The 23558-nt window shown below is 43.2% G+C and overlaps 2 long non-coding RNA genes across 2 annotated transcripts in view; one reads left to right on the top strand and one right to left on the bottom strand.

The window, feature by feature from the left end:
- Positions 1-23558, top strand: part of LOC121011758 (uncharacterized) — a 58992-nt gene that overhangs the window by 22998 nt on the left and 12436 nt on the right. The window lies entirely within an intron of this gene.
- LOC121011759 (uncharacterized) lies at positions 8416-23444 on the bottom strand. The gene is made up of 3 exons (XR_005781742.1): positions 22775-23444; positions 17485-17538; positions 8416-9254 (listed from the first exon to the last, which is right to left on the bottom strand). It is a non-coding gene; the product is annotated as an uncharacterized LOC121011759 (long non-coding RNA).

The following is a 23558-nucleotide window of genomic DNA, read 5'->3' on the forward strand; positions in this document are numbered from 1 at the left end:
AGGGCTTAAGTAAATGGCCCAAGGTTCGTGCAGTTATTAAGTGGAAGGTCTGTCTCTTGAATTCAGGTTTCAGGTTCCAAATCTCAAGTGTTATGTATTGCCTGGGGGAGAAGCTGGAAAGCTGGAAACCACCTCTTGTTTGCCACCTGCCCAGTCAAGCCAGAGATGGACAGAGCTGCCTTTTAGAGATACCTTAACAGAGCTACCCCTCTCTAAGTGAATCTCACTTCCAGCCCAGTAACAAGCCACTCCACTGGTTCAGCACCCATGACTGAGGACCATCTTGGTGCCAGGTGCTGTGCTAAGTGCTGGGGATGTAAAGAGTAATAAGGCAGGTGAGGAGCCCACCTGGCAGTAGGGGTTCCTGGATTCTCTGCTGCACATCTGACACAGAGATGGGGGAAGTGGGTGTGATCTTGGAAACAGGGAAAGAGGCATCAATGATCAGAATAAAGGCAAAATGTCGACAAGAGCCCCAAAGCAAGAAAAGTCATAATGTGAATAACAAAGAGACAATAGCAAAGGAACTGAAACTGACTTCTTTCTGGGCTGCCCCTCTCCCCACCCCTGTTCCCAATATCCCCTGTTAGAATGTCTTGTGGGTAGAAAGTTCTTGGTAAAGATTGGCCATATCTTGTGCTGGTTGGCCCCAAGAGCAACAGGGGAGATTTCCCCTTTGAGGGCTTCCTCCTCACCTGGACACCTGGACACCTGGACACCCTGCCGGGGTGTTGAGGTGGGATCTGCTTCTGAAAATGGACAGGAGTTGTTTTTGTTTTTGTTTTTGTTTTAATTTTTATTTTGAGAGAGAGGGCAGGAGGAGCGGAAAGAGAGGGAGAGACAGAGAATCCCAAGTAGACTCTGCACTGCCAGTGCAGAGCCCAGTGTGGGGCTCGAACTCATGAACTGTGAGATCATTATATGAGCTGAAATCAAGAGTCGGACGCTTAACTGACTGAGCAACCCAGGTGCCCCCTGGAGTTTATTTTTTAGCAGGGAAGAAGCCAATGAACCTCTCCCCACTGCCTGTCGCTGTCCCCACCCAGCTTCCCTGCTACCACCACCTCTGAGTGGATACCAATCCTCAGTGACCCACCCTCCAGGACCCCTGACCAACAACCTGGCAGCTGTTCTTCCTGTGGAAAATTCAGTTTCCTTCAACTCCTGAAGGTCAGCTGCATGACTGAACAGTTGCTGCCAGGGATGCTCGCAAAAGTTTGGTTTTCCATCTTCCCAGAGGGCACTGGTGTTGAAATAAGCCAGGCCTCCCTCCTGACAAGACAAGTGATGCTGACATTGCCTGACCACCAGGCACTGCTGGGCCTAAATTAATCCTCACCAGAAGCTTAAAGAAAGCTATAATGATCTCTACTACAGAGATGGGGAAACTGAGGCTCAGAGAGAAGTGCTTTCCACAAAGTCACACAGCCAGCAAGTGACGGCCTGAGTTTCCTCACTGACCTGTCTGGCTTCAAAGCCCATACCTTTCCTACCATATTGCTTGCCCCTTGGTATTCTGGGCACCATACAGATAACAACTTAATATTCTGGTGCACCAGTGCCAGGGGACAATTGTGGCTGGTTTGTTACCCCTCCTGACTTGGGAAAACAAATCTGCTCAGCCTGTAGTGTTTTCCTAGTGGGAATAACTCACTAACCACAGGGCTGAGGTTGATAGGATATTTTGAAACAAACAAAATTTTCAACATTTCCTTTCTCTCCTACCCCAAGTTAGATGTCGAAGATGTTCCAGCTCCTCTGCTCGTCGTCAGACCCAATGGTTCCTGGCGTTCACCTCCTCCTCCTTTGCTCTGTCTCCCCACCAACCAGTTTCGCTTCCAAGAGTTCATCAGAAACAGTGAGTGGGTGAAAAGGAATAGCAAAGAGAGAAATTAAGAAAATACCACTTTATTGGGGAGCACTGGTACTGTTTTAGATGGAAGTTTGCCCAAAAATAGACCATTCAGTCATGCAGATAATAATAGTGTTAGCTAGGACTTGGTTTTGCCAATGGGCCAGGCACGATTTCAAGTGATTTGCAAATATGAACTCATTTAATCTTTACAAGAGCCCCACCAGATAGGTTTATGACTAGCCTCATTTTCCGTAAGGGGACACCAAAACACAGGAAGTTTGAGCACAAGAAGGTGAGCCGTGAGCTGAACCCAGGGAGTCCTGCACCGAAGCGACCTGGGCAAGCCACTAACCCTGGGGACAGCCTCTAGGACCAGGATGGACTCTGCCCAGAAAGAGGGGCAGCATGCCGAGTGACCTTTCACTGGTCACCGCCTCTTCTCCAACTTGCTCTCCAGGATTACCAGGTCATTAGTGGTTTTTCCAAGGGTTCACGAAGAAGGAGACTTTCAATTTTTTATTCTATTTTGTTATAAGGACAACTTTAAAAAAAAGGTGAAAATCATGACGAGATATAAAACAAACACATGTTCGAGGTTGTTTAAGGGGTGCCTGGGTGGCTTGGTCAGTTAAGCGTCTGACTTCAGGCCGGGTCATGATCTCACAGTTTGTGAGTTTGAGCTCTGCGTCTCGGGCTCCGCACTGACAGCTCAGAGCCTGGAGCCTGCTTCAAGTTCTGTGTCTCCCTGTCTCTCTGCCCCTGCCCCACACACTCTCTCTCTCACTCACTCTCTCTCAAAAATAAACATTAAAAAAATTTTTTTTAAGATTGTTTAAACTTATTAATGAGAGGACTAGGCAGATGTTACAATTGGTTCAAAGGAATCCAAAGGACAGCGGATTTATAGATCAGGAATATTGAAAAGAATTTGTAAATGGATGCAAAACTGGCTTTTCTAGGGTGAAGAGAGGGGGACGTCGTCCCTCCACTGGACGGAATTCACTTCTGTGTCTATGGACAAACATTATTTTGCTTTGCTATCAGTACTCTTTACAGAATTGTAAAATCAAAGGCAATGAAAGGCTAGAATCAGATCATCCTAAAGGGTAGGCTCTAAGCAGAGCATGGCTTTCTATTGGAGACATTTAATAAATTTTTTTCTTATTCCTAATTTCCTTACATTCTGCATTGCTAGGATCTTTACAACATGTATATGTCACTGTATTATTTGAGTAATTAGTATATGTTAACTCTGCTTTTTTAAAATTTTTTTTAAATTTATTTTTGATAGAGAGAGACAGAGCACAAGTCGGGGAGGGGCAGAGAGAGAGGAGACACAGAATCTGAAGCAGGCTCCAGGCTCTGAGCTGCCAGCATAAAGCCCGACGCAGGGCTCGAACTCACAGACCGCGAGATCATGACCTGAGCCGTAGTCGGACGCTTAACCAACTGAGCCACCCAGGCGCTCCGCTTTTTAAAAAAAGAATACAAGCCTAACACCCTCTTCATTCTCTTACCTTTTTTCTACCCCCAATACTTCTTTCTTTTCCTCATTCCACTGATACTAAATGTATTTAATTTATGTTCTGTTTCGATAATTCCAGTATCTGAAGTCTTTGTGACCCAATTCTTCTGTTTGTTGTTTCTGTTGACTCTCACTCATGGCACTTTGTTTCCTTGTGTGTTTCATAATTTGTTTTTGAAAACTGTGGGCTTATATTTATTGGATCTTTATCTGATGGAATTTTTTCAAGGCCTGGCCAAGGGTGGTATCTTCCTCCAGAGAGGATCTATATTTGCTTCTTCTAAGCACTCAGAATCACGGCCTACCCAGGATCAATTTAAATGTAGTTCTCAATTGGAGGTCTTCAGAATATGCAAGTAGAGTGAATTTGGACCCAAAACCTGAGTTGAGGGCTGGTTTGTGATGACTCACAGCTCAAGGAAACATTTTTTCTCTCAACCTGAGAGCAAAAGCCAAGACAAGTGATTCTTTGGTCTGTCCCTTTGGAGGGTGCCCCACTCACACTGCGGCTCTGCCCTTCAGAAGCCCAGCTTTGAGCTGCAGTCTCTGATCTGATCCTTCAGCTTGTGTGGGCTCTGTGGTTTCCAGAAACTGAGAGATTTCTCTCAGAGTGCTTTTGCCTTTAGTACTCGCTTACCTCTCTAAACTTGCTATTGCTTTGATTTTTTTTTTTTGCCTTTTAGTTTTTCCTTTTCTGTGTGTGCACACACCCACGCAAGCACACACAGGAATGTCAGCTCAGCAGTACGTTTTAATAGTTTAAAAAATGTTTTTAGTATTTTTAGATATTTCAGGTATTTGGTAGTGATGGGATTTTTAAGAATAGCTGGCCTACCATATTGCAGGAAGTAGAAGTTACCCGTTATTTCTAAAGTAGTGGCATAGGGTAATGAACCTGGGATCTGGGCTAATTTATTCAAAATGGCTCCCATGTGCCAGACACTGCACTAGAGACCGGTGAACAAAGTTCTGACCTTGCCTTCAGGGTCCTGCCTGGTCCCATCTTCTTCATGAAGTTACAACTAGATTGAATTTGGGCTAAGCTGATTATCAACTGTATTAACTTAAATGCATTTCTAAACCTATAAAAAAGGAGATGGGGTGCCTGGTTGGCTTGGTCTGGTGAGCATCCGACTTCGGCTCAGGTCATGATCTCGCGGTCCGTGAGTTCGGGCCCCGCGTCTGGCTCTGTGCTGACAGCTCAGAGCCTGGAGCCTGCTTCGGCTTCTGTGTCTCCTGCTCTGTCTGCCCCTCCCCCGCTTACACTCTGTCTCTCTCTCTCCAAAATAAATAAACATTAAAAAATATTAAAAAAAAAAATAAAGGAGATAGCTACCTCATGGGCAATGCTGAAGACTAGGTGAACTTAACCTACAAACATCAGTTAGGATGATTTCTGAAGAAAATATATCACATGACTTTTCCTAAACCAGCCATTGTCAAGGGAAATAGAAATATCATAATTGGCTTAGACCAATTAATACCTACCTTTGGAATTGGAGACAGGTCACTTTCCTCTGACCCTCAAAAGGAAAGAATTGATGAACAAAACTGAGGTTCTGTTAGCAAGGATGAAAGAGAAATGAAGTTCCCACTACAGTCCGCGAATGCCCAGGACAATGGCAACCAGCCAGCAGTTATATGTCCAAAAAATGTTAGTTACTAGTTCTCTCAACTACAACCAAAACTAATCTATACAAACTGACTTGAGGTCAACCCCTTAATACAACTATTCACCTGGAAATCAAACCATCTGACAGGTGCCAATGAAAATTTTTTCAAAAGCTCGAGCCTGACCGCCTCCCATGGTGGATGCCAGCTCTTCACACCTTGCTCCACGCTGCACAGCACATCGCCAGGCAGGTGTTCTCAGGCTGATTCACTGCTGCTCCTGCTGTCCTCCGTGTTGGTGGACCCCCTGAACTTCTGGACAGCCTTCATGCCACAACTGGCAAAGAAAGTCTCCTCTGGGATGGAGGCCCCGACACACACACCCCCGTGCCTGGGAGAAGTGACTTCCAGCTGCGTCCCTTTCACTCCAAATAAATATGTAAGAAAGTAAAACACAAGAGAGACAGACAAAAAGCAGGCTTGGAAAGACAGAATAAGGAAAATGTACTTGCACAAAAGCAAGAGAGAAGAAAAGGAGGCAGAGGGAAAAACATCTCTCTGTGTCCACTTGAGCTCTGGGAAAACCAGATTTTTTAAACTATTCTTTTAGATTTAAGGATTTATTACTACTCCTTCCCTTCCTAATAGCCCTCTTTTCAGCAGTTTCTTTATTCATCTGGAAGCAGGAAGGATGAACAAAGGATCTTTCCTCCTCAAGAAACACCCCCTCCTTCCTTGTCTCCACACCCCTGTCCTAGGAATCCATGATTCCAGGAAACGTTTTCACATAAGACAGTTCCGGTTACTGGAAAATCTTCAGGCTTTCCTCTATGGGTTTATAATGGCCTGGTCTCTGACTCACAAATAAAAGAGATTTACTGAGATAGTAACACCTTTTATGTAGTCTCAAGTCACTTCATCTCTCCCAGATTCACACTCCTCAGTCACACAGTGATGAAAGGTAGAATGGGTTAGTGTTTTCCAAACTGTATACGTGTGCATGTAAGTGTGAATGCATGCACGCATGTGTGTGGAGGTACATATTGACATAACAGAACATCTTTTTGGATGATGACATCTTGTGTGAAATGCCATCATAAAAAACAGATAAAAACATATGTGCTTTTGTTGAAGGGAGGGTGGAAGGGATAAGGGTGGAAGAGGAGAAGAAGGGGGTCCGTAGAGGTCCCACCCTTGGGCCCGGCATCCCCTTGAAGTACTGCCCCAGGTGAGACCTTCCTGGGGCTATTAGACAACCTCTGGCCTAGCTGTTTTTTCTCTATGGTCCCTTCTGATCTAAAATCCTCCCTCCCTCCCTTTCTTCCCTCCCTCCCTCCCTCCCTCCTTCCTTCCTTCCCTCCCTCCTTCCTTCCTTCCTTCCTTCCTTCCTTCCTTCCTTCCTTCCTCCCTTTCCTTCTTCCTCCCTTTCTTTCTCTTTCTTTCTTTCTTTGTTTCTTTCTTTCATTCTTTCTTAAAAAGTCTGATTATTCCCTTATAGATCACACAATAGCACAGCACACCTTTCATAGATATAAAGCAGGTTAAAATGTACTATTCCCTTCCTAACCTCATTTCTCTCTCTCTGGTAACTTTGAAAAAAAGTTGATAGAGGGATATATATATGATTATATATATATATACACATATATATATAATCATATATATGATTATATATATATACATATATATAAAATCATATATATGATTATATATATATAATCATATATAAGTATATATTTATAATATAAAAATACATATATATACCGTAAATATATATGAAATATATATATATAAATGATATGGAATATATATATGGAATAATATAACTAACACTTACCATCCATAATCAGAAAATTGTAATTTGACATAAAGACTTTTTTAAAGCAAAGAAATAAAACCTGGCAGACAAAGTTCAAGTTTTCTTTGTCTTCCCAATCCTGTTTTCTTCGTTCTCTCCTCAGGTAAACACTATCATGACTAAATAATGGCCCTCCAAAGGTATCCATGTGCCAAACTGTGGCTATGTTACCTTACATGGCAAATGGGAATTTGCAGATATAATTACATTAAGGATTTTGAGATGGAGAGATTGTTCTGGATTCCCCACCTGAGCCCAATGTAATCACCCGTGTCTTTATTAGAGCCCAGTGTAATCACCAGAGGATCAGAGAGAAGACGCGATAACGGAAACAGAGGTTGGTGGGATGGGGCCAAGAGCCAAGGAATATGGGCAGCCTCTAGAAGCTAGAACAGGCAAGGATTCTCTCCCAGAGCCTTGCTGACCCATTGTAGACTTCTGACCTTGGGAACTGTAAGATGATAGAGTGGTGTTTTTGAAAGTTATTAAGTTTATGCCAATTAGAGAATATGTCAACAATAGAAAACTATTACAGTGAGTTAGACAGGTTTCCATCTGGTCCATGTTTTTGTACTTGGATTAGATAGATGATTGATTGATTGATTGATTGATTGATAGATAATAGAGAAAGTAATTTTGTTTTAGGTTTTTTCTATACTCAATGTTTTTGAGAATATATGCATTTGATACGTAAACATTTAGTTCATCCAGCTCAACTGCTATTTAGTATTTTGTAATGAATATATCACAGTTTATTTATGTAGTTCTCTAAAATGGGAATTAGGATATTTTTTTATTTTTCACAGCAATATACTTCCTTGTGCGTATTTCCTTACACACATACCTCCTTGTACATATATGCCAAAGGTCTACTAGAATATGTGTCTAGAATTTGTGATTCTGTCTTTAACCCAGCCTCAGATTTTAAAGTTATTAGCATATGTGCCCAGACTATTGACAGGGGCTCTCTGGGGAAGGGAATAGGATTTGAGGAAAGAATGGGGAGGAAAACCTTCACATTCACCTTAATGTTTTGATGTTTGAATTTTTTACAGGCATATATTACTATAGTGAGAAAAAAAAAAAAAACCTAGGTATTTAGGACTTAAAACAGAGGTTGAAAACCAGAGGTCCTTAGACTAGATACAGCTGGCAGACATGTTTTGCTTGACCCACACAGGTTTTTTAAAATATTGAAATATTCACTTATACTAAACAATAGGGTATTTCGTATAACTATCCAAAATTTCAACTTCTCTTGAAAAATTGGAAGAGTTGGAAATATCGGGCCTGCATTTTCACATGGCAACAATTGTCAGGAGCAAAGTCGAGCTGATTCCCCGAGTGAAATAAGTGTTCTCTCGTTTTGCCACAGTCCTCAGTCACCTCTATTGCCTTACACCTGCCCATATTACTCATGTATTTTATCTCCTGGACTTCTGTAGGCTTTTGAGGTTGTCACCCTAGCTAGAGTTGCCAGATAAAAACCAGAACTTCCAGTTAAACTGGAACTTCAAATAAACAACAAATACTTTTTTTTAGCATAAGTATGTCCCAAATATTGCTAAGCTCCCTGTATTTTTATTTGCTAAATCTATCGACTCTAACCCCAGGTTTCCAGCTCTTGGTAGCCTGGCCTCCCCCATTCCAACTTTATCTCTTACTGATTTTCTTTATGCTCTGGCCAAACCAGACTGCTCACCAGTTTCCTGAACATGTTGTTTGCAATCTTCTTCTGACTTGGAGATCCCACCCCTGTTTGTCTCCAGCTACCTAAGATTAAATCGGTGCTCTTTATGATCAAGTTGAAGTTCAGGCTCCTATAGAAATTTTCTCTGCCTTAGAGATCGCTTCTTCCTCCTTATGCCACAGCACTATTAGAACTCACTTAGCATTTATCACTTTGAACTGCAGTGTTACTTACTTTTTCACAGGTAAGACATCTCCCCAAGTAGATTATAACCATTAAGTTTTTACTTATTATTGTACCCCGAGTGCCTAACAAATGCTTTGTTGGTTGGTTGATAGGAGTATGTAAGATGTAAGATGTACGGATAATGTATTAATGAGCTTTTCATAACAAATTACTCCAAAACTTAGTGATTTAAAATAACAAACATTTAATCTAGTTCATGATTCTGTGGGTTGGTTGAGTGGTTCTTCTGGGCTGGGCTAGTTTGGTTGAGGCTAGATGTCTGGGACAGCCACACTCCTACGTCTGGGGCCTCAAGTGGAATGCTGGACCAAGGATGTGGCTGGAGCCTCTTTCCATGTGGTGCTGCTCATCCTCAATGAGAAGGGGCCAGGCTTGTTCACATGGTGGTAAAGAGATCCCACCAGCAAGAGCCTCTGCTGTGTCAATTTTGCAATTGTCCCATTCGCCAAATAAGGTCATTTAGCCAGGCCTGGATTCAATAGATAGAGAAATAGACTCAGAGAAACAGACTCTGCTGCTAGTGGGAAGAGGGATAGAATCACACTGCAGAGAATGCATGCAGGGGGCAAGAACAAATGGGAGGCTATTATTGCAACAATGATAATAACAATAAAATAACAATAAATAAACAATGATAATGACAATAAAAACAATCAGATGATAATAAGAACCCAGCTTACAAAGTGCTTAGAAATTCATTTTGGGGCACCTGGGTGGCTCAGTGAGTTAAGCGTCCAACTTCGGCTCAGGTCATGATCTTACAGTTTGTGATTCGAGCCCCACATCAGGCTCTGTGCTAACAGCTCAGAGCCCTGGAGCCTGTTTTGGATTCTGTGTCTCCCTCTCTCTCTGCCTCTCCCCAGCTTGTGCTCTGTCTCTCTTTCTCCCTCTCAAAAATAAATAAACATTGAAACAATTTTTCTTTAAAGAAATTCATCTCAATTAAAGAAGCATGCTTATGTTCAATCTTGGTCTCTGCATATCGGTAAAACTGGACGTCTGGAATGCCAAACTCCTTCCCCCAGGGGCCTTTCCTATGCTGCTTTCTCTGCTCGGAATGCTCCTCTTCACCTCCTTGTCAGGCTAATTACTACATTTCCTTCAAGTCCTTTCCTGAAGTCACTTCCTTATGGGGAGCCTCCCCTGACTCTTCAGACCAGTCCAGGTCTCCTGTTCTGCACCCTCAGAGCACCGTGGGTGCTGCTTTTACGGGGCTCCCCACCATCGTCATCAATTACTGTGTTGGGTACTTACTTAATGTCATCTGTCCCTCTCAAAAGAAAGAGCTCTTGGGCAGAGACTGGATCTATCTTGTTCACTGTTGAATCCCCAACATCTAGCACCATGCCTAGCATATAGTAGGTGCTCAGTATCAGGAGAGTAAATGACTGAATATACAAACAAATGGCCTACAGTTTGCTCAGTGTAGAAGAGACCTGTTCAGAGCACCCTGAACTCTGCCAGGGTGGAAGTCATGGGAAACTGCAGTCGGTTGGGGAGATGAGAATGGGTTGCACAAAGTCATCCAAGAACAACTCAGGACCAAATAAAGATTTAAACTCCAGCTGCTAGACTGTAATTGCTGTGGGAGATGAGGAAGAAGATATCAGGACAGGATGGGTGGTTATAGAAGGCTTCACATGGGAACTAGGCCCAGGGAAGGAACAGGATTTGGATGTGATGAAATTAGGGAAGGAGGCTAATAAGTCAAGGTCATGAGTTTGAGCCTCTTTGGCTCCAGTTATACTGGTATCTTCATAAGCTATTACTCACAAGGAGAATGAGTGAGGATGGTTGGGCAGAGCCAATCCCACTGTCACTGAAACGTCCCTAGAAGATTATGTTTCAAAGGACATTGCAAAGTTGAGAGTTGTCCACACACATAAAAAACAGCCCATTCAGAACTCAGACTCCTCTGAGCCAGTAAAAGGGAACAACAGTAAACATCTGCTTCTGCTCTTCTGGAAACACTGTGGTCTAGATGCTCTCTCTTTTTTTCTTCCTCTCTTTCATGTTTAACTATTCATTATGACAACTTCTGAACATAAACAAAGAAGAAGGGTACAAGAAACCCCATCCCCAACTTCAAAATGCTTCCATACTTTGCCATATTTCTTTCATCTCTCTCCCTCTCCAACCCTTTTTTTTCCCCTGAAGCATTTTAAAGCAAATCCCAGATACAGTGTCATAACACTCCTAAATAATTCAGTATGCATCTCTAAAAGAAATAAGGGCATTTTTTTTACATAACCACAATACCTTTCACATGCACAGCAAAATAAGGCATAATTCCTCAGTATCATTTAATACCCAGTCCATATTTAATGTTTCTTGATCATCTGAGACATATCTTTTTACCGTTAGTTTATTTGAATTGGGATCTAAACAAAGTCCACACATTAATTTGGTCAACATGCCTCTTAAATCTCTTTTAATCTAGACTACTGTTAAATTAATTAAACAAGAAGGCCATTAGACTGATGTGGCTCTAATTCCCTGGCAGCCTACGAAAGCAAGCCCAAATCTAAGCCTGTAAATGCCTCAAGGTTATGAAATCAAAATGCTAAGGACAACCAGTTACAGTCAACTAGGCTTTAAGCTACAGTCAATCAAATAATTTTCTCTCTCTGTTTTTGTACTTTCTGTACATAAATCTTTCCTCTGACGCCTGTTGGTGGAGCACTCCTAACCACTTCTGGTTTGGTGCTACATAATCTGACTTGATCTTTGCTTAGATAAACTCCTCAAAATTTTAATATGCCTCAGTTTATCTTGTAACACTATGGATGTTCTCTTTGAATGGGCATCTCTTTGCTGACAACCCACCTTAGCCTCGCCGCCTTTCTCTCTCTCCTGGATGGGCAGGGAGCTGAAAGATTAAGATTCCCATATGAGGAGAGGGTGGGAGGGATGGAGTGAGTATCAGCATCCTTAATCTTATGGAAAAAAAAAATTCTAATTGGCTTTGGAGGGAGCAGATTAAAATAAGAGACTCTTAAAAAACTGGAGCTGGCCTGCATGCTCTCTTAACATTTATGAATGAGAGGAATTTATGGAGATGTAAGAGTCTGATTCCTGTGCTCGCTTTGGCAGCACATATACTAAGAGTCTGATTCCTAAGGGCAAGAAAGGGAGGGTAAGTGAAACGAAATCTGGTTGAATCTGAGGAACAACATAGAAACACAGGCAGGACCAGCTACATCATTTGCAGGGCTCTGTGCAAAATAGAGGTCCCAGTCCCCTTATTCAAAAGTATTAGGAATGCGGGGGCGGGGGCTGGGTGGTTCAGTCAGTTAAGCATCCAACTCTTGGTTTCATCTCAGGTCATAATTTCATAGTTTGTGAGTTCAAACCCTGCATTGGGCCCTGCACTGATAGTGGGGAGCCTGCTGGGATTCATTCTCTCTGCCTCTCCTGCGTGTTCCCTCTCTTGGGAAAAAAAAAAAAAAAAAAGTATTAGGAATTCCAAGATGGCAGCAGAGGAGCAGAAGAACATTAAACCAAGCATGGGTCCTTCTGAGCACAGGGACCTGTGTGAGTACATAGCCACATGCCCCCATGAAGCTGGCCCCGACATAGTCCAGGCCCAGGGAGGGGTTCTACAAGGCAATGCTTTACCAAGCTGTGTCTCATTTGCATTTCAGAGACATCCAAAGACAATGGGAAACATTTCCACATTTGGTAGCCACTGCCAGCATCTCAGACTTAGCAGGATGCTTATGGGTGGGGAATGGCTTCTAGAAGGTCACAGAGATCAGCACTACATAGCTCTCAAATCGTGGATAGTGATGGGTCTGGATCCTTAGATGCTGGTCTACGTGAGCACAGGCTCTAGAGTCAGAGTGCCTGGCTACATATCCAGACTCTATCATTTATTGGTCACTGTGAAACCTTGGTCAAGTTGCTTGACCTCTCTGTGCTTTAGTTTCCTCATCTATAAAATGGGGCTAATAAAAGTACCTACCTCATAGAGTTGAGAATTAAGTTAGTTGATATTTGCTGGACTGTGGCAAGTGTTATATGTGTTTGTTAAAATAAATCCAGGGGCTAGAGTTGGAAGGGTCCAGACAGAGCTCTGGTAGCCGTGCTACCTGCAGGACAAAGACGGACTGTGATCTTCTTAAAGAAGAAAGCTGTGCCTGGCATCCTCATTGTTCTTCCCAACAATTTACATAATGGTCATCCACTCAGTAAGTATTTATTCGGCACCTACTATGTACCAGGCACTTACTGAGCGGAGAGTGAGCCACACGTGGTCCTTGTCCTTCTGGTGCTAGTCGTCTAGAATAGGGAGGGCTCCACATGCAAAGTCAAGTCCTGCCTGGGTCTGGCACCAGGCCTGGCTCTAGATCCTCCACCTGTAGCCCACCACCAAGGCAGTTCAGAAGCTAGTGAGCAAGATTTGACTTCAGTATCCTGATTCCTTATTATTAATCTGCTATGTGATATTCTGTTTTTACTAAGTCCCTGCCTGACAATTCAGCATTCCTCTTGTAAGATCCAATAGTTTATTCCCCGCCCCAGGACCTAGATTCCCAGCTTGAGGTCCCCTACCTGTTAAGCCCCAAGATGCTGTTAGCCTCCTGGCTGCCTAGGAGAAGCTCCCAGGTTCTTAGACTAGGTTGAGCCCACCTTTGGTTAAGCATAATTATGTCACATTGGCCTTCCCAGGTTGGCCTGGACCTACTGTGTGTCCACCTATCCAGTAAATAGTCTTACACCTTGCCCTTTTGTTCTCAACTCCTGGCTACTCCTTGAATCTGAACAGGTGTATGGCTTTGGATTCCCATATCACCAGTGTTCAATTCCAGGATATGAAGAATATGGGCAAGACAGGCTGTCAGAGGGAGCTTTTACCAATGTCAGTCTGACACTGACCCCAGAGTCCTTTCCATCAACTAACAAATATTTGGCTACCAAGGACTTTGAGGGGCAGTTTGTGTTGGGATGGCTATGGAGGGTAAGACAGGGTCATGGAGGTAGAGGGAGAATGGTGGTGGAGACACCAGCTGCTTTCCTGTTGGCCTGTTCCAACCCTGAAGTCACTTTGATGCTGCTCCAGCCAGCAGCCCAGGAACCCTGTCTAGCACACCACTGTCCTAGCTAAAGGCCTCCAGGCAACTGCGCTCTTCAGGTAGTCGGTAATACAAAGAAGTGGCAGGTTTAGAAGCTAAGTGAGAGTTTTTCTACATGTCCTTCTCCTTCCCCAGATCTGCATTTCAGAACTTATGAAATGGTGAGGCCAAAAAAAAAAAAAAAAAAAAAAAAAAAAAAACAAAAAAAAACGTTTCTCCAAGGTCACTTTGAAAGAAGCAATGTATATAAATTTCGCCCTTAGGGCCACAGAGCTACTGGTCCTGTTGATGAAGTGTTATTGGAACAGCAGAGAACCAGACACTGAAGGGATTACCTCCAGAAAATCAGAGAGGACTTCAACGTGTAAACCTGAATCCTTTGGCCCTGGGAAGGGAAGCAGCCCAGCCTGGGAAGAAGCCAAGCAGAACAGACGATGGAGAAGGTGGCCACGGCACAGGGCCAGGACTTTTTATCCTATTAGCCCATGGCTTCCCAGCAACTTCTGAACAGAAGCATTCATCTTACAGAATTTCTGGGCTTCTTAAAAGGGGATAAATGAAGTCAGTCTTTTGGCTACATTTTCTCTATAAACTAAGACCTTGTAACAATTGATGTTTTTAAACAATTTTAAGCTTTAACACAATTGATGCTGATGTCTTAAAGGACCGGTTGACAAATTAATTCAACAATACTTCCTAAACAAAACCAAAGGCTGGTTGGGGAAGGGAGGGAGTAAGAAGTGTGACTTCCTGAAACCATATTATAGTGTAGAAGGATAAATTTTTTCAATCCTAGAAAATACAAATATATATATATATTTAGGAAGAAAGAAGTAACAATTTACAGACAATATAGGATATAAAGTTCTGAGGTGGCAGGAATGTTTCTCCTCGGGTATCTGGGAAGACTTGGGAAAGGCAGAATCTGAGCCTGGCCTTGCTGGCTGGGGAGGATCTAGAATTCTTCCACGTGATAAAGCACCAACTGGGTGTCAGGCACTGTGCTAAGAATTGGAACACAATGATGAGCACTGTGTGGGCTCTGTCCTCAAGGAAAGACTTGCTGTCTATGTGGGCAGCAGGTGTGGGAACAGAGGACGAAGCAGAGCCCTGGAAAAGGTGTGGTATTGGAAAGTGGCTAGGGAAGTAAGCTGGGGGCATGGAGTGTGTGTGTGTGTGTGTGTGTGTGTGTGTGTGTGTGTGTGTGTGTGGCATCTGATGAGTTGAGTCTTGAAGCTTCTGTGTACTCTATGGACTCAGAGGAATGGCATTCTAGACAGGGGGAACAGTGAATGAGAAGGCATGGACAGAGGCCACTCAGTAAAGACAGGGTGAGAATTTAGAGAAGTCTGCGTAACTGGAACAAAGGATGCGTGTGGGCTGTGATAGCAGTTGAGTCTGGGAAAAGGAGGCAGGAGAAAGATCCTGGAGGCCTTGAGTGCCAAATAGTGTGTGATTTTATCATGTGGGGGATCTGGGGCCAGCCATATTTTTAAGTAGGAGGGGGTGGGTTCATGTTTACCTTTAGAAATATCATGGAGGGGGGCGCCTGGGTGGCTCAGTCAGTTGAGCGGCCGACTTCGGCTCAGGTCACGATCTCACGGTTCGTGAGTTCGAGCCCCACGTCGGGCTCTGGGCTGATGGCTCAGAGCCTGGAGCCTGCTTCTGACTCTGTGTCTCCCTCTCTCTCTGCCCTTCCCCCATTCATGCTCTGTCTCTCTCTGTCTCAAAAATAAAATAAACATTAAAAAAAAAAATAAAAAAATAAAATAAAAAAAAATAAAAAAAAAAAAGAAATATCATGGAGAGAATGGAGTCTTGGAGCTCAGAGAAGCAGGAGGAAGGGGACCAGTTCTGGGGGTTAGTGGGTTGGGCGGGAGGCACTGAGGCGTATAAGCAAGGAAATGGCAGCATCTCATGGGATGCTCACAGCTGGGTGGTGTGCAAGATGGGTTTAAGGCAAGAGAACTATCTGGATTGAGGAAGACCGTTAGGGGAAATGCCCCATGAAAGTCATTTATTTAAAACAATTTTTTAAGTTTATTTATTTATCCTGAGAGATACAGAGATAGCATGAGTGGGGAAGGGGCAGAGAGAGAGGGAGAGACACAGAATCCTAAGCAGGCTCCACACTGCTAACACAGAGCCCGTCATGGGGTTCCAACTCACGAAATCGTGAGATCATGTCCTGAACTGAAACCAAGAGTCGGACGCATAACCAACTGAGCCACCCAGGCACCCCGAAAGCCATTTATTTTAACAAATACTTTTCCATTGTTCCATTTCTTCCCGGAGGAGCACCTTTCATTTTGGAATTTTTAAAATAGCTGTCATTTCTGTAGCTTTCCGAGGTTTGGGTAATGATTTCCTTTTTCTCTCAGTTGAAATGGATTCTGCTTCACAGGAATCATCAGAGTTGACTTCAACTTTTTGTCTTCTGAGGGCTGCTTCAGAGTCCCTTGTTTGGGACTGAGGGATAGTCTGTGATTGTCACAATGCTGTGAAGTTTCTAGAAATATGTACTGAAATCAGTTGGAACAATTGTGTTTATTTAAAAAAAATAAATTTCCCAGGGGCAGTCCCCAAATTCTGTATAAGGCGACCTTTTGCCTCACTGTATAAATGGTTAGAACTGTAGAAATACTTAGAACTAGACAGATGTTTTCTGAGGTAGATCTGTCCTCACAGGAAAAGCTGGGCTGTAAGAAAAGGGCACTGAAGGAAGTGACTTTTGTTCTAATGCCAAATCCCTGGGAGACTGGTGTTTGCAAAGTTTACATCCTTTTGACTTTTTACATGATTTCTCTAACTCTTACATTTCATACACCAAGAGCAAAATAGAACTTGACCCTGGCTTACTACATGGTGAGTCTGCCAGGCTGGCCATGCAATGGGCTAGTTAGTCAGGAGACTGGAGTAGAGAGCAAGTAAGGTCGAGGTCATGGTTGAAACTCCTACAGAAGCCTATTGGCTGGGTACATCCTGGCTTCCACTCTCTGGCTCCGGTCCAAAGGGGGTTGTAAGGGGTAACAATGACTCAACAGAGCCCAGTCTCACTCTCTTAAATTGCCTTGCATGTCCTCAATGGTGGGTCAGTAATAGGAACTTCAGACATAAGGAGACCTTGATTAAGAAACCATTGGGAAGAAACGACCATTTTCTATCTCAGCTCTGATTTTTTTTCAGGCTTCTGTAGTGATATGGGGTGGCATTAATTGTTGCACCTTTTCTACTAAACAGAAAATACTTTGATGCTCCAGACAGAAATACCTGCCAAACGTCTTTAATTTGCCCCCAAACAGTTGAGGGTGCATAGGGTTGGGCCATGCTTCCATTCCCCATTTTCTCTTTCTCTGCCCTTTGCTCCACCAATGGCCTCTCCTTCCCTGGGAGCCCCCCTGAAGACCCTTCTCTCTATCAAAGCAGGAAAGGCTCTTACAATGGTTGTTTGTACTCACAGGTTGACAGATTGCCCTTCATGGCAATGATTTCTGTAACCATGACTTCAACTAGACATTGCATTTCAAAGTATTTCCTGGGAGGCCGTGGATAGAGAGTGGTGGTTAAAAGTGGGTAGTCTGAAACCAGATCACAGCCAGGCTGGGATCTGGTGCTGACACTTACCAGCTATGTGACGTGAGATAAGTACTTCACCTTGCCAAGCCTCGGTTCCCCTCTCTGTAAAGAAAAATCCGGAATGCTGTGTTGCTGTAAGGACTCAAGGAGAAAACCTGCTTTAGCTCGGAATTCCCTGGCACGTGATAAATATTAGCTATGATTATTTATTGGCTAATTGACACACAAATGGCCTTATTCTACTGAAGTCCTTAGTATAACAGTGAGCAAGTAGTGAGAATCTTCTCAGTTTTTTTACAATGAGAAGCTTCGAACGTGTAGAAAAGTTGAAAGAATAGTGCAATTGACGCGCAAACCCTTCTCCTTAATTCTACAATTATTTATTCGACAATTGTTTACATTTTGCTGTCCATATATATTTTTCTTAACCATTTCATAGTAAGGGGTACACAGGACCTCTAAATACTTCAACACATATCTCTTGAAAAAATAAGGATATTAATGAATAAGGGTATTCACAATCATCTTTATCACACTTAGGAAAATTAATGATAATCACCTTAATCACCTCATTCCAGTCCATGTACCATTTTCCAAAATGTTATATGTCCTCTAGTAGATTTTTTTTTCAAACAAGATCCAATCAAAATTCTTTGGAGTTTGGTCAAAATGTCTCTTTGTTCTCTTTTGATCTAGAGCAGTAGGTGTGTGGAAACTTAAAAACCACATCGTTACTGAAATCAGCTACATGAAAGGGTTGGCTGCCAAATAGGAACGTCCACAGCTTCCACCGAACCCCCCTGGCCCTGGCACTTTGCATACTGACACAGGCTCTGTGATATGACCGCATTGGTGGTTTGTCGAACAATAACTTGAGGTGAGGGACTTTTAATATTTCCTTCATATTCCCATCACCTGCACTGTACCCGACACAACAGATGGTCAATAAAAGTGGATGGAGGGAAAAGAGGCAGAGAGGGAAGCAGGGAAAAAGAGGGTAGGAAGAAGGCTGGCCCAGGGAGGCATCTGCATCCATGCCTGGTAGGTGCCTGGGGGAGGACAATCTCATCTCCCGGAAGCACCCATTCTCCTTTGATTTGGGGAGGACAATCCTCTGCTGTGGCATGTGCCTTCCTCCCTCTTGTGCTCCTTTTCCGCATCTCCCACCTTCCTCACCTGAACACTAGGTGGGCTCATGTCAGACTTCCTGCTAACTCTAGTTTAATCTCTCCCTCTATTTCCAGGGACTGGATTAGCACTCGACAGTGTTTAAAAAGTAATCTATTTATCTTTTATCTTAATGTATCTTCTCCTACAACCACACTCACTTTTTCCAATACTCCCCTCCCACATGATTTCCACCTTCAGTAATGAAATTCCTTACCACAAAGTGAATCATGGGGAATACACACTCTTTGTTCAGAGAGATTTCATGGTGTTAATAAGGAGGCATGCTCTCATGAAACGAGAGGACCCAGATGGATTAGTTCCCAAAGCCAAGAGGAGTTGTCCTCCAAACAGAACCAACAAAGTTTAGCTTAGGCTTCACGGTCAAACTATTACTTCTAGTTGGTGGAGAGAGAACAGTGACCGAAATGACTGGAATAAACCAAAGTTTGTAGAGCAAGCTTTCTCCAGACCTCATATCTAATCCATCTCTAAAATTCCAAGGTAGACACAGGCAGAGAAGATATAGATAATGAATTCAAGAAACTCAAGATTATCTGCATGGCGTACTGACTAATCTTCATTCCAGGCTGATCTCGTTGATATGCTTCTCTGTCACCTCTCTTTGCTGAGCAGTTGGCTTCTAGTCAAAGTACACAAGGCCATTTAATTATTAATCTGAGCAAAACAGTATTAGGAAAGTTAATCTGTTCAGTGTGTCTGTATGTGTACACTTGCGGATACTTTCTTGATTACCTGACTTTTTTGTTTTGCTGTTTACCTCTCTGGGCCCCTTCTTCTCTCCATTTGTGGAGAGATCAATAAGGTTGTTATGACCAACAAGGAACTCCTAAGAATTTGTTGGTCCTTCTTCCCCTCTCCTTGGATGTGTGTGGAAATGTTTGTCAGCTGTGGGGGATTCATGTACACAAGAAGTGACTGACCTTGACCTTTGAATGGACTCTGTGTCTGTGACCAGGAAAAAGTGCAGTGTTTGTGTTTGATGATGGTTTTATGTCCTGATGTCAGTAGAGAGTACTTTATAGGGCTTGCTGATGGCCAAGGGCTCTGGGAAACATAATGATTATTTAGCCAACTATTTTAATGAGTCTCTATAAACTCACTCCATTTTTATGTTAATAACAGGGAGGGAAACATTGGAAGATTAAATATAGAGGAGGATGGGTTTCAGCTTCATTGCTCAGGGCTATTGGGAATTCTATAGATTTAAATCCATCCTATTCTCATTATTTTTTTCTTCTCATACCTCTCATCCTGTCTTATTCTTCCTTCCTTTCTTCCTTTCTTCATCTTTCTTGCTTCCTATCTTTCTCTTCCTTCCTTCTTCTTTCTTTCTACAACATTTATTGCATTCTTACTATGTATTAAACACAGTGCTAAATACTGGGGATACAGAGATGAATTACACATGGCCCTAGCCCTCCTGGAACTTGGTTTACTGGGGGAGGCAGACAGAGACAGAAGTCATTCCAGTGTAATGGGTAATAATAGGGTAAATTTAGTGGAGGGGCCCTTGGCTTGGGAAGGAAGGCAGGAAACTTCCTGAAAGAGATAATTGGGTGATTGACTAGGAGAGGAGCAGGGCCCAAGGCCAAGCCATTCATATGCTTTAAGAGCATTGGACAAAGGAATTGGGATGAAAGAATTTGGGGATGTGGGTCTTTCATGGATGGATGACAACCGATTTTGATGTCATGGGGTATGGTTAGGGTAGGGTAGAAATGATACCTTCTTCTACTCTGATAACGTACAGGTGACCCATCCATGAAGTACTGGGTATGTTCCAAGGGGCCTGCTCAGATGGCTGACCCCAGGGAATCCTGGAAGAAATGAAAGCTAACATGAAGGAGAGATGACCCTTGAAGACCAGTGCATGATATGTGCTCAGGGGTGAAGTGTCATATAAGGGGAAGCAGGCAGATAGGGGTCAAGAGGTATGGATGAAGATCAGTGCTCACCAGGGTGGAACAGTGGGAGTCAGAGAGGTGGAGGAGATCTCCTGGCCTTCTGACAAACAAATCCTACCTCGTGCTACAAATTTTACCAGGAGCTCAGGATTCAGGAGGAGTTCTTCCAGCCAGTAGTCAGATAAGTGGCCACATTTGTTCTTAGGGTCTCCAAGGGCAGAGCCCTATCTGGGCTGTTCCATGAGATACAGGAAGCAGGAGACCTTTTATAAACTCAAGAAGGTAATAAGGCATCTACTGAGGAAATTTAATTCCTGTTTCTTGATAGAAAGAGTATATATGAGCCAGAAAGACTTAAATATCATGTCCAATAATAGCAACTGCAGTGATAGTAATAGCCACTGTATATTTCATGTCTACTCTGTAGCAGGGCACTTCATATATTATTTATTTTAACCATCACATGACTTAAAATGATATGTGATGATAGAAGTTCTTACAATTGCCTCCATTTTATAGATGGGGAAATCAGAGGTTGGAGAGGTCATAGGTAGCAAGCCCTAAAGTCTCATTTGAACCCATATCACTCTAACTCTAGAGCCCCTGATCCAAACTGCTTTCCTTACTGTGAATAAATAGTGCAGCTCATCTTTGACCTGAAATGGTGGAGTGCAGACACCCTAGGACTGATGAACTACATTTCTACTGCACTACTAGTTGTTATGAAGATGCATAACTTTTAATTTTTTATTTCTCTAGTATAGTCTTAGTATACTTAAAAAATATTAGTTATTAGCCAAGAACATATCATTTCAGGGGGAAAAAATACAGATTTGAAAACAGCCTCTCTGAAGTCTATTACATTGGTAGTTGTTATGGACTGAACATCTGTGTCCTCCACCAAATTCATACTTTGAAGTCCTTATCCCCAATGTGATGGTATTTGGAGATGGGGCCTTAGGGAGGTCACTAAGTTTAGATGTTGCCACGATGGTAGGGTCCCATGATGGGATTAATGCCTTTATAAGAAGAAGAAAGAGACACCAAAGCTCTTTCTTGATGTACACACGCTGATGAGTGGCCACGTAAGGACATAATGAAAAAGTGGCTATCTATAAGACAGGAAGAATGACGTCACCAAGAACTGAATGTGCCAGCACCTTGATCTTGGACTTCCCAGCCTCTAGAACTGTGAGAAGATAGATGTCTGTTGTGTAAGCCTCCCAGGCTATAGTATTTTGTTATAGCAGCCCAAATGGATCAAATCAATAGTTGATATCAGCATCTGGGTGGACATGTTCCTCCGCATGTGTGTGTCCGTGCAGTAAATCCTCTTTGAGGGTTGCTTACCTTATCTTGAGACCCCTCACTCCACACCTGAGATTTGGGTGTTCTTTTTCTTATTTATATTTATGAATAGTTTATGCATAATGACTTTAACAAATCCTTCTAGGGAAAATCTATGAGTTGCCTTTGGATTCTTCAACAGATGCGATGTTGGGTGCTACCACCATCTGTAGCCCCCAGATGAATGAACAGGGAGGTATGTAGGTGGTTCTGGCCCAGGGAGGAAAGCTAGGATCTATACAAACCACTGGACTACCTGCCTCACTCCTTGCTCTGCGTGTCTCTGATGGGCCTGAGGGAGACATACCTCAAGAGTATGGCAGCTGCAGTCCCTTTGAACACAAACCAGACTCTCAAGCTGTGTGGTCTCCCAGGAATTTGCTACAGGGAGTCTGGTGTGTGTTGGGAGGGACTTCAGCTATAGTACCCTTGAGGTTGCGGAGAAACATATCCTGTAAAAACAGACGAGTGGAGAGCTGTGACTTGGGAGGGGGAACATCACGCCTCCAACTTCCTTAGCAACCAGGTCCCCCTCTGCAGAGGGGCCTCACCGCTTCTCAACTGGAGTTGGCCCATGAAATCCTCAGGTGGAAGGAATCTGCAAAGGTCATTTAGTCGAGGGCTTCTGGGTCTGTGAGGTACATGTGTTTCACCTGGGAATTTTGTGGGGGTGGAAGGATTCGTATTGAGTAGGTCAAGGATGGGACCAGAGAGTCAGCATCTTTAACAAGCTCCCCAGTGAGGCCGATGCTGCTTCTGGGGATCACACTTTGAATGACAAGGATTTACTCTGTCCCTCTGTGTCAAGGTAGGCTGAATTTCAGTGACCATCTCGGTCAAATAAGAATCCATTCTGCTGCAGCGAAGGAAATTCTCTTGTCTAGCAGCTCTCTTACCTTGTAGAAGTTCTTACTCAGCGAGGCCAAATCGCTTTACGCAAGTCAGTTGAGGCCATTTTGTCAGATTCTGCTCTCTGTAGAGATACAGATTCAAAGTAAGTAGCCCTCTCTCATATCACAATCCTCGGTTATTTAAAGACTACTAAGTCAGATCTATTTTTAAGAGCACCGCTTCTCCCTCTGCCCTTACACCTGCATTATCCACTTTGGTCAGGAGGAGTGAAACTACTGGGGCATGTTTGGCAGAGGAACCGGCATTTGGAAGCGTCATGGGGGGCTGCTCGCCCAGTCAGAGGGTCCTCACGCAGCCAGATACTATCCACTCTCCGTTCTTTTTAATAAAGGGGATGGCAGAATTTATGCAAATTAAAATCTGACGAGAAGATGAAAATGCCTAACTTTTAGCCTCACCACTTATCAGGACATGGTCACGGTGTTGTTCGCAGGTAACAAGTGACCTAGTCTAGCAAAAGACATTTTCTCTTTTCTCCCTGGCTTTTTATTTCTCCCACTGGCAGACTTGGAAGCAAGGATTCAGTCATTTGCCACAGCCACGCAAAGGACCCCGAATAACCCACAATGTGAAGGAGAGATAGTAGATTGCATTTTCAGTATCCAGTAATTTGCGAAGTCTCTTCTGCCCCTGTTTTAATTCCCCTGAACTCTGTTTCCTGTCTGCCATCAGCTGTTTGCGCCTTTGTGTGACTAAATCAATGTGTTTCCTCTCTCAGGGGCACTTGTATCTTTTTTTAATATTTATTTATTTATTTATTTATTTATT

This window comes from Herpailurus yagouaroundi, unplaced genomic scaffold, assembly GCF_014898765.1.
Source record: "Herpailurus yagouaroundi ecotype Mexico unplaced genomic scaffold, PumYag 195, whole genome shotgun sequence".
NCBI lineage: Eukaryota > Metazoa > Chordata > Mammalia > Carnivora > Felidae > Herpailurus > Herpailurus yagouaroundi.